The sequence below is a fragment of the Bactrocera neohumeralis genome, chromosome 5, assembly GCF_024586455.1.
Source record: "Bactrocera neohumeralis isolate Rockhampton chromosome 5, APGP_CSIRO_Bneo_wtdbg2-racon-allhic-juicebox.fasta_v2, whole genome shotgun sequence".
In the NCBI taxonomy this organism is placed as follows: domain Eukaryota; kingdom Metazoa; phylum Arthropoda; class Insecta; order Diptera; family Tephritidae; genus Bactrocera; species Bactrocera neohumeralis.
In genome coordinates this window covers 22,053,426-22,065,603 of record NC_065922.1, presented here as the reverse complement: position 1 = coordinate 22,065,603, position 12,178 = coordinate 22,053,426, and the positions used below count along the sequence as shown (strand labels likewise).

At 38.0% G+C, this 12,178-nt stretch overlaps 1 protein-coding gene across 2 annotated transcripts in view; it reads left to right on the top strand.

Annotated features, from left to right (window-relative positions):
• Positions 1 to 12,178, top strand: part of LOC126760136 (uncharacterized) — a 271,609-nt gene that overhangs the window by 100,344 nt on the left and 159,087 nt on the right. For both annotated transcript variants that reach the window (XM_050475571.1, XM_050475570.1), the window contains one exon: positions 7,952 to 8,005. The gene's annotated coding sequence lies outside the window, so the exon portion shown is untranslated. The remainder of the gene's footprint in view (positions 1 to 7,951; positions 8,006 to 12,178) is intronic.

The following is a 12,178-nucleotide window of genomic DNA, read 5'->3' as shown; positions in this document are numbered from 1 at the left end:
TTTTGTAGAGAATTTTATTTTTGAAAAAAAATTATATTTTTATCATATGTATGGATTTAGAAACTTACATATATATAAGTATATAAGCATAGTAAGTAGTTAGACGCATTGAAAAAAAATTTGGAGACTTTTTGTAGAGTTTATAATATTTGTCAAAAAGCCATTTAAGCTGTTTGTAGAAAACTCTGAACCCATAAAAAATTTTCGAGACTTTTTTATTTGTGTATTGTGTAGACTTTTTAACAAAAATACTGATAACAAATTTCTTTGGAAAGTGTTTTACAATTCAAAAGTACTTAAAGCAGTTACCTTATCCACATATTTTTATACAGTCAGCACAACCGCCATTCTTCCCAACTTCAATGACATGCAGCAGTGGTCATTAATGTACCGTTAGATGTTTCTATATATGAACTGCAAAAGACTTCAACACGATTATTCCCAACGCATTCCATTCCCATCATCAGTGAAGCATTTTATAATGAGTCCACCCACATTAAAGACAACAAATACCATTAAGGTATAAGCGCACAGACATGTACATATATATGTATGTATGCATGTGGGTATAAATGCTTGCTATCCGGTGGCTCATTTTGTCGTGAAAAGAATTTTTAAACAACCAATTTGCCAAACTCTACTTAATTTCACTTAATAATAGCAGTCATGGTGCTTGTTATTGTCACAACAACAAGTGAATACTAACAAGTAAACAGTGTAATTTATGAAATTTGATATGTTTATATGTATGTGACGTGTATGTTTGTATGTGTGAAAACACATATGCAAATTTGTTGAAGAACTCTTATTGTTTCGTGGTGAAAACGAAATAGTTCGAAAACTTTACAGTTTATTTGTGGCAGCAATTTACATAATAGACTACAAAAATGAAAATATTTGCAAAACGCTGAATATTAACACATAAACAACAACAAAAAATCTATTTGCAGTTTTCCATATACATATATACCACATATGTATAGATAGATGTCTAGTCACTAGTCCACATATCATTTAGCCACAATGCCTGCTTTCCCACATAGAGCCTTGTTTGCTTTTCAAAAACTCTACATAAACAACAATAAATTAAAGTAAGTAGTTGCATGCCACACAGCGCAATACAAAAACATTGCATAATTATCATAAATTCATTACACAACACACAAATTGGACATTTTAAAGTGATTAACAAAATTATCCAATTTTCTATGCAATTTTCCATGTTCAATAAGGAAACCGCAACAGCTCCATTCGAAATTTTATGCCAACGCGGCTAATTTAAAGCGGGTGTGAAGAGCAACGAAAGGGTGAAATGATACAGTTTTTGCCGCGTGAGCAGGAGGCAAAGGGTTCAGGGTTCAAATCAATTGCGATTCTTCGCATTCGTAATGCCAAATTAATTAGTTTAGTAATATGTAAATGCGGTCGTGTGAAATTAGTGGCAGCTGTGGTAAAGGCGCATCATGTTCACCGCACAGAACACCAAAAAAATTGTGGGCTTGGCGTAGTGGTTGTTTTGTGTCAGTTCAGCTAGTAATTAATTGATTTAATAATAATAATAATTTTTGCTAATTTCAGTTCATTTGACTTTTGTATTTCGATGAAGTGTGCGCTGAGTTGCGGATTTAATGACATGATGATGGCAATTATATCAAAAATTTCGTATTTTAGCAACTAATTAAAATAATTACATTTTGTAGGGCTCTAAAAATTTCTAACCAGAAATCCAGTTTTATTTTAAACTTTAATGCACCTGGTTTTTATGCTTTTTCAACATTTTCCTAAATGTAGACTACGCGGTTAGTAACCACAACGCTAATATTTCATTTAAATGTGGTATACTTTTAGGAACGCATTTCAACATAAATTCACAGCCAAAGCTGAAAAATATTTCCTACAAATTTTACCAGCAGTGATTTCACTAAACAATTTTCTAATAAATAAGATTATGTTTTGAAAAAAAAAAAAAAAAAAAAACTAAATCAGTAGGATTAACTCCAAAACCATGAATTATGTATACTGGTTTTCTGTAGCTTTTGTCGCCATTTAAACGCCTCCAATGACGGGTTTTTTCAATAATAGCGCTACAAAAGCTTTTTTAATAAAATAAAACGGTTTAGAATATCAATGAAATTCTTTATTTCTATGAAAGCACATTCGATGACATTATGCATGGAACTCAATTCTTCTGACTGACCACCACGGACACGCTTGCAGAAGTCCAGACACTGAACCCAATTTTCGACGGTTTTTAAGCATAAATCGGTCGATACTGCTGCAATTTCACGTTTGATATTCGTACGAAGTCCATAAATCGTCGCTGGCTTGTTGACGTAGATCATCTACTTGACGTAGCTTTACAGCAAATAGTCTAACGGCGTCAAATCCACGACCAAGGCGGCCAATTGACTGGGCCATTTGATGAGATAACACGTTCTCCAAATTTGGTTTTCAATAAATCGATTGTGACATTTGCTGTGTGGCTTGTGGCGCCGTCCTGCTGGTACCACATATTGTCTAAGTACATATCATCCAACTCGAGCCAAAAATATTCGGTTATCATTGAACGGCAGCGATTCCCATTCACAGTAACGTGCCGGTCTAGATCATCACGGAAAAAGTACGACTCAATGACGCCACCGGCCCATAAACCGTACCAAACCGTAATGTTTTCGGAATGCAATCCCAACTCATGGAATACGTTCGGATTGCTGCCTGACCAATAACGCATATTTTGCTTATTGACGTAGCCTTTCAGCCTTAAATGAACTTCATCGCTGAAGGTGATTCTTCGATGAAAATCCGGATCATTGTTAAGTTGTTGCTCAGCCCAACTCACGAACATACGACGATTCTGGTGGTCAACGGTTTCAGTTCTTGTGTCAATTTGATCTTGGATGTAGGCCAAGATCTTTTCGCAAAATTCGCCAACAACAACAAAGACGTCTCACAGAGAAGGCCCACGAGGGTGAGATACTGATTTGGGTTTTCTTCAATTGTGGAAACATTTTGTACTGTGCTTATGGATTAAAATTTTCCACTAGACGCTCAACTGTTGAATTGACAGCACGATTATGACGATCATAAAGAGGACGTAACGCTCTTAAAGTTAAGATCACTGACTCCGATTTCGGTAGTACACTTTAATAATTTCGACTCGTTGTTGGATCGTATGACTTTCCAAAAGAACGGGGAAAAATATGGTCTCGTTTGCTGTCCCTATCGATCTGCTTTTGTAGCGTCCCTATTGAAAAAGAGAGTAAATATATGAAGCTGTTAGACCACTTTTCTGAAATACACATTTTATTTAATAATTCGAGTAGAGCTTATGTGTCCATTCCATATATTACAACTAGTCTAAGAACTTACTCAGATTTCTACAAAATAGACGATCTGAACTTTTGAGTCATTCATAATTTCCATAATTTGGTCATCAGCAGCATTAATTTCATACTTTGGACCCGCAGACATAATTTCCCTAAGCTGCCCCCATTCATCTCCTTCAAGGCCAGGTTATTTGAAGCAATACTCCGTAAAGGAATAACTCAGGTCTTGGGACACAAGCAACACAAGACATCCTTCACAGTTGCTTTGGGGTAGTGTTGATGGGGAACGGGCCAAAAAACTCGTACTAACTCTAGACAAAAGGAACCTTAGGCGAAATGCAGAGCTTGTGCGGAGGATGATCAGACGCTGAAACATTATCTTAGCGAATGTCCCGCCTACAGCCGTATGAGAAAAGACATATTTCACGGCAGCCAATATTCCAACTTAAGAAACCTTGAGCAGCTAGGGTGGAAAGTCAGGTTATTTACCCAATCCACTGAGTTTCTAGATAAAGCTTCATTTGGTTACCAGCACAAGGACCTAATAATTTCCTGAGTGTGGCCGCCTTGTTACGTATTTCTTCAAAAATGGAGCAGACTATAAGATTAAAGTTAATGGGGAACGTTATAGAGTCAAGATTGTTGAATTTTTCTTGCCTGAATCGGAGGATGTTGATGTTGATGTGGATGACCTTTGGTTCCAAACGAAACAAAAAGTTTTTTCCGAGACCGCTAACGCCTTGAAAGATAGTAATCGGCGCGTTGTTGCTGAGATACGGCCCCATTTGCTGCAAAATTGGTTGAAAATTGGGCCTTAGGTCCAGTTTCCGTCGATAGAGATAGAGTCAAGGCTAGCAATAGTCATCGAGTTAACTCGAGTTCCGCGCAATGACTTAAGTCCACTTAAGCTATTTTTTCATAAAGCCACAGTGCCATATGAACCCGGCAGTCATTATTAAAAGAAAAAAATTCTCAAACTAACGAAAGTCCCCTCTCTCAAATGCACACATAATATTTGCTTTAATTAAAAAATAAAAATGCGCTTAGCCTGAACTAAGCGCTATCAGGCGTTAGCATGAACTAGCAATTTCGGCTCAAAAGCAAAAAAATACAAAATAAATAAGCGCTATATTCTTAAAACCTTAATGCTATTAAAGAAAATTTGGCATTTTCGCCAACAAACGACAGCTAAATAATAGCAACAGCATTCAACAGGCCACACCGAGCCAACACAGCGTCAATGACGCTTTTGGTAGAGAGACTTTTTTGACGCTCGCACCCACGGGCTAAGTGGCCTATATATATGGATGAATGTGTGTATATGTGTATATTTATATATGCGTGTGTATGTGTTTGGCCAGCATATATTTAAGCTTACTTTCCTTATGCTTTCCACTCCTCTTTAGCTGACCGACGCGATGACCCACCGACAAGAAGCGGCAAAGTGCCACAAAGGCCAGCATTTGTGAGAGATTGTTGTCTGCTACAGCAGATATTTAATCGTTAGCTTTCCGCTACTCTACTCTGCTGAGCTATGTTATTTCATGCTTCTATTATTTTCCCAATTTTTTTTGCACACATACTCATACCTACATATATGTACACAACTTACCTATATATTTATGGCCTTTTGTTTGGCCGCTAAAGCCAGTATGTATGTAAGTGTGCTTGTGTGTGTGCACAGCGTGACGGCCTTTGACCGCCACCGCCTCGCTCCAGCGAAAGCCGCCAGCTGAAAACGTGTAAAGCTGCGAACATTACAAACCCCAACAAAAGCAACAAGTACAACAACAAGAAGATAGAAAATATCTCAAATAAAGAAAGAAAGAAAATGAGATACTTTGTGCGGGCTTTTAAGGATAACGCCGCTGCTGAATTGTGGAAATTCTTGTGGCACAATATTTACAGTGCAAAGTTCGCTGCGGTCATTAAGCGAGAAGCGAGAAAGCATGAAACCTGTTGTTGCGCTGTGTTTGGTTAGCGGTTTTCTTAAGCCGAAGGAAATGCTTTCCAGCACCGCTACATATTCGCATGAAAAGAAATTGCTTGATCCGCTACCGGATATGAAAGAGACGGCCTTTCTTAGCGTGACTGCTTGTATTATATATGTATATAAGAGTATGTGTATGTGTGTAGCTGCATATTTTGCAAAAATTTAATTTAAAAATATTTGCTCTGAAATGTTAAGTTTGGCAGGGAAAATATACTTTCTTATGGTTGGTTATGCCAGAGTCGCTATGCTATAATTTAAGGTACGGTTTGTAGTAAAGCTTAAAAACTTCTTTTAGCCTTATTATAAAAAAATTTAACAACACAATTGCTTTTTATTTAGATATCTTACCGCAAATGCATAACTCTGCACTTCCTCTGCTATTATTCCTTCTTCGTAAATGCGTGTTGCCTACATTCGGCATTTCGCGTAAGCCTTGGCAGTTTTAGCCTATCATAAGGAACGTGGTGCTTCGAGGACCTCAAATTTGTGACTTTCATTTCAAAAGTTTTTAACTTTCAATCCTATCAAAGAATCAGTTGTTGTTCTTGGAGTATCCTCCATATTTTATATACACAACCGCGCGATTATGAAATACCTTACAAATCTCTTAAATTTTTACATTCTCAGAGGACAGAGCGTCTCCTATTCACCTCTTGGGCTGAGCTTACAACATTACTATACTCAAAGAAGTTTGCGAAGCGCCGACTGCACAACGAGTCTCATTCTTCTAATCAACGCGTTGTGACTTTTTATGAAATCAGTTTTAGAAACCTCACTACAGGCAATAATCAGTATATGTGGCACTTTAACTCTCGCTCCAATTTTGATTTATTTTTATATCTTTTACCTATATGTACATAGTATGTACGGTTGGAAAGATCTTTCTTCATTATCTTCCATGATTCAGAATATATGCCTAGATATATAATACTTCTTTGATGAACTAAGAAACGATAGACTTAATTGCAAACATGAAAGGAAGAGCTAAGTCTGTCTGAACATTTCATACTTTTACAACTGGCATGGAAGTAACTTCAACTACATAAGGCATGTTAGTTATATAGGGTCTAGAGCGAATTTGCACCCGATTTTAATCATTCTTAGTACAAATATGCTCCGCTATAAGAAAAACACGCTTACTCAATTTTATGATATTATTTGTATGTTGACTCACATATTGGTCGATATATGCGATATATATGTATATGCGATATGAAGTTACCTTACTGTCAGGAAATGAATTCTCTCCAAATTTCAATTACTAATCAGACACACTGACCAATATTTTCAGTAAAAAGTTAACTAGAGGTACTGAAGTCTAAATGTTTGGTACAAAAAGTCTTGAACAGTGTTCGTTGGATTTTGGACCATTTTTTAGCCATACTCTAAAGGCATTATTCGCGTGTAACGGAAAGTGAAAGAATCGAAAGGAATTTAAAATTGTGTTACGCGATATTGTGCGATTACGCTCATCTAAATCTGCGTACTTTTTTTGCGAAGGAACGCGGATGCCAAGTTTCATCGAGAAATCTCAATTTTTACTCAATTTACTGCTTGCACTTGCATTATCTGCCCATATACCGACGATGGACTTGTGGGTGGGAAGAACCCGTTAGAGGAGAGGGACAGTGAACTTCCTTATGGATGGGTCAAAGCTTGCGAGGAAGCGTTTACTGTCCGGAGCTCTTTATCAACTCCAGCTGCAGACTTCCTGACTATTGCAGTATTTTCCAGGCAAGGGTTGTAGACATTAGGTAGCAATGAGCCTCGCGCTCATTGATAGTGCGTTCAGGGCTGATCAAGGAGTGCCAAACCTCGCTATCAATAGCAATGCGGATCTTTCTGATAAAACTGGTATGGATGCCAGGCCACAGCGGAATTGCAGGAAATTGTAAAGCAGATGAGCTGGCAAGGAAAAGCACTCTAGAAAAGCTATTGGTAGAATGGGAGCAGTTCGATACCACCATATCTTCTTGTGTTCTACTACTAGATAGCTGGGCTTCGTTGGGCCACCATCGATACATGCGCTGTTCGGAAAGTCGGTTAAAGATCGATCGCAATAGATGTAATGATTTCTTTGTCCTCAGTAAGGCTAGCCTCTCCTTAGTTGTGGGGCTTTTGACAGGCCATTGCCGTATTTGCAATTAGAATCCTACAAGACGCCATCTGCAGAAGGTGTACGGAAGAAGCTGAGCTGGAAACAACTCAACATTTCCTTCTTGATTGTCCCGCTTTTGGGATGTCAAGACTCAGACACTTCGGAACACATACTTTCAGACATCCCACCAACTGGTGGGCCAGTGCAACTAAGCCTTTTGCTAATTTGTAAGTTCGGACACTAGAGTGCTTCTTTTCTGTGGCCTCACAAAGAACTACGTAGAGCTGTCCAAAAGCTTGCACTGGCCGACAGACGAACTGACAGATAATCACTCTGATTTCAACTCATCTCGTCGTTCTCGTCATTTATGGTTTAGGTCTTCCTCTTATCTTAAAGGCTTTACATTATTAGAGACACCTATTATAAATAAAAAAAAACTATTATTACTTTTATTATTTCAATACCATTATGACTAGTTTCCGTAAAAAAATAATAATAACAAAAGCTTATATAACCTTTTTCTTTTTCTTTCAGAACTTGAATCGAGTATTTTTATCGATAACAACAATTCATCACCAATTTACTTAGGTAAGTCTTCATTTAAATTCTAAAAATCTGGTTTATTGCCACATGTCATCATAATGGCAAAAACACCAAATTAAGATTTTTAGTTTTTGAGCACAGTTGTCAAGTGCAACCAGAAACGAGTTAAGGAAATATTTTGTGATAAGCTGCGAGTTTATCGGAAGTGTTTTATGCTGAAATCAAAAAACGAGTTCCTAAGCCTGGTTAGGTTTAGGTTAAAAGTCTGAAAAGATGATTATTTTTTATACTCTTGGCATGGCTCTACGAAATTGTTAGTAGCGTTAACCTTTTTCTTCTTTATTGGCGTAGGCACCGCCTACGCGTTTATAGCCGACTTTTCATTTGGAATGTTGTTTACGTGGCGGGTCACAAACCCAGCGCACAACTCACTTTAGCTTCCCTTTAAGAGGATATTTTTTGGCCCGGAGGATACTTTACCTCAATTCATTCCTGAAATCCTTGAGCAATATGTAAAATAATCGTTTCTGGCCACTCCCAAGTCAATGGCGCTCAGAGAACTATCCTCACTTGCGTGAACTTCTTTCTATGCATGGCTCTCGCCTCCCATCCCAAACACCGAAATAACCAATAAACCCGAGTTTGTCAAATAAAGTGAATTTTACAATCTTATGAAATTATTTAATTTCAGCAATTTTTAAAGCGTCTTATGACCTCTCGTCTTAATGATTAATATTAGATATATTTACGTGCCTCTATAAGTACCCAAAATAGCAGGAAGTTGCTCTGATTTTCATAATTTTATATTTTCTAATTTGTGAATTTTATAATTTACGTGCAACTCAAATATCATTTACGACGCTGCGCGCCTATAATTCTTTGAAAACGCCGCCAACCAAATTATGCAGATAGAAGAAATATTAAATTTTCGCAATAATATATCAAAAAGGCGCACAGCGGGGCGTAAAGCCTGACTGCCACTGATTTATTTGACATAATCGCATGCAAAACGGCGATAAATTATATAAACAGACTTGAGACTTGAGGTGTTGCAGCAGAAAAACCAGAAATAAAAAACGGAAGGAAAAATCCTTTGAAAACTCACACACACACACATGCACTAAAGCATGCAAAACGGTAAAACGCTCAAAGAGTTGAGAGCCAAAACAAACCGGGGCTAAACAGAATTCGATTTCATTATCGAAAACTTTGTGATTGGCCAAAGGCGAAAACAAGCAAACAACAATCGCAAAATCAAAGGAATAGAACAAAAAACAACAACAAATACCAGCGGCAAACAGTTACTTATGTGCAAAAGTTGAGTTTGTTGCAACAACTGTTTAGAAAAACAGCAGCGTCCGCGGTGAGAGCGGCAGCGGGAGCAGTGCCAGCAGTGGCGGCAGCAAAGTGGGCAGCTCCTCGAGTCAAGCGGCGTGTAGTGCCATAAAGCAATTTTCAAGCTGTCATGTGGTTATGGTTTGGACTTCTCTAGTGTTCTTATGCTCTATTCAGTCACTTTATATGTGTTTGTGTGTTAGTATATGCCATGCACGATACAAAAATTGTTTGTTTGCCTTATTATTAGTTTTAGTTGTCTTGCACTTTTGACTGCCTGCCAAAGCAAAATAAAGCCAAACTTGCGAGAATTCGCGCCTCGTTAGTTAGTTTATGCCATGCTAATACCATTGAGCAGCTACGCTATGCCTAAACATTGTAATGAATACCCAGTAGGAAATTTTTGATTATACATATATGATTGCTGTTTTTTATAATGAGACACCTTCTTTTAAGCATATTTTAAAAGTTTTGAGCTGAAATAAATCAATATTAATATATGCTGTCTTCGCTTCACCAAGCGTTGGTGAGAGAAGTTTGCCACCATATTAAGGTATCCGCATACTCTCTTGTATCAATTCAAAACACTTTCTAACGAGCAGAGAAATGACCAATAGAAGAGAGCTATTATAAATAGTTTATGGCAAGCTAGTTTTCTTACAAAAACTCTTTCGCTCATTCTTTTTCTTTCCCTTAACACTCTTCTTCCCTTAACACTCTCTTTTTCTGTCTCTCATTCACTAACTCTCTCTCACTCATTTTCCATCTATAGTCTCTCTCACTCACTTTCTTTCTATAGTCTCTCTCAATTTCATTCTGTCTCTATATCTTTATCGATCAGCTTATTTTTCTCTTTCACACAATCAAATCATAATATATTAATAAAGTTTCGCTCAACATATTTCCCTCTCGCTCACTCAAGTTATTTTTGTTTCTCCCCCTCTCTCTTTAAAACACAATACTTTGATAAAGTTTCGCTTAACATAGTTCTCTGTCTCTGTTCTCTGTTTTTACCTCTCTCTCACTCAAGTTAGTCTTTCTCTCTCTCTGTCTTTTCTCTCTCTCTTCTCTCTCTCTCTCTCTTTTTCTCTCTCCCTCTTTCTTTACAAACCATAACACCTTGCTAAAGTTTCCCAAATTTTCTCTGAGCACGAATTTCCTACTGGGTCACCTACTAGAAATATTCATACCAACCATAGACACATACTTATAGTCATAAGTACAATAGGCACGCACGTCCCAACTTCAAGCCACTCAACTCATCGTGCAACTTGGCGCACAACTTGAAAGTCTCGCAAATCAAATTTGAACTTTTGCTACTTCGCACACAATTTACTGCCTTGCCGGCCGCCGGCAACAACAACAGCTCCCTTCCGAGCCCCTTTTCGGCCTGTGTCTTTGCGAACTGCTGGCCGGCCCCAAAAACTTAACAGCCTAACTCTACGTCTTCTGTCAGCCTACAGCGCTTGGGAAACAAAAAATACAAAAACAAAAGAAAAACAACCAAAACAGGAGGCTTGGTTTGTCTTGTCCAATAGTTGGCCGAACAGTTTGACTTCTGGCTGACACTTTCCAAAATGGCTAAGGAACGTGCAGCGCGCAGACTTCACTTGCCACCAAAGTATGCGCATGTGTGTGTATGTGGGTGCGGCAGTGCAGCGCAGGCACCAGAAAATGTGTGTGGCAAGCAAAAGTGGCAGCAAATTTGTTACAAATTTTTGTTTGGTTAGTTTCGGAAATCACTTCCCACACTTTGTTGTTATTATTGTTGTTGTCGTTGCATGAACACTAGAGAAATATTTGCGCTTGTTGCCATAACACCAGCGCCATAAACGCACGTTCCAGCAATGGGCCACTGAATTTTTCCTTTACCCACAGTTTAGCGCCGAGATTGCTGCTTCCCTCGTCACTCGCTTGTTCCCCTCTCAGACAGTACGAAAGTTTCGAACCAAAAAAAAATTTGTTCCGAAATAAATTCGAAAACGTGCCACAGCAATCACTTTGCCGCACGCAACAATTTCTGGCATCCATATTCCTTCCACATCTCCCCGCAATAGCAACCGCCCGCTTCGATTTCCTATAAATTTTATTCACTTTTTTGTTTTGAAGAAAAAGAAAATTTCTCTTGACAATTACAACAATCGAAGCACTTTGTTAACGGTTTTGTTGCTTATATTGCCTAACCACTCAACCTCTTTCCTTCTCGGTTTTTGTTTCTGGTATTCATTACCGTTATTTCATTCGTTTTTGCCTGGCTTTTGCGCACTTCGTGACTGCCCGTTGGCGCTTCGCTCACAAACTAATCGAAATAACAATGGCCATTAGTTAAATCCCACACTGGCATTCGATATCAGTTGGTCAGCTATTTGATGCCCCACCCACTCACACATACACACACATTATGGTGTGGCACAAATTTACAGTTACTAAATTCGTGTAGTGGCAGTCAAATGCCGTATAAAATTTGAAAGTTCAATGAGGTCTGCAAAAACCAATGCGAAGAGAAACTAAAAACTTAAGAAAGTGAGAAATAAGTCAAGTTCCGAAAACGGGGAAAACGTGACCACTGCATCTTAGTGGCATAATATTGTTTAGTGCCTTTGGGGTTGTGAAGTGGTAGTGAGTAGTAATTTACGAAAAGTATATACTTTCTTCTAAATTGTTGCTTTGCAGTATGACTTTGGTGGTTAGAGTACAAAGAGTGGTGTGAAAGAGTTGTTTGATGGGAATCAGTGAAGTATAAAAATTATGGTGGAACCGTTTGGCGTTGAGTTATTTTTCGAACAGTTATCTCATGCAATTTGTTCATGGATCTCGTACTATTTTATTTAAGTCAAAGAAGTTTTCATAAATATATTTTACGCGCCAAGCCAAGATCACAGC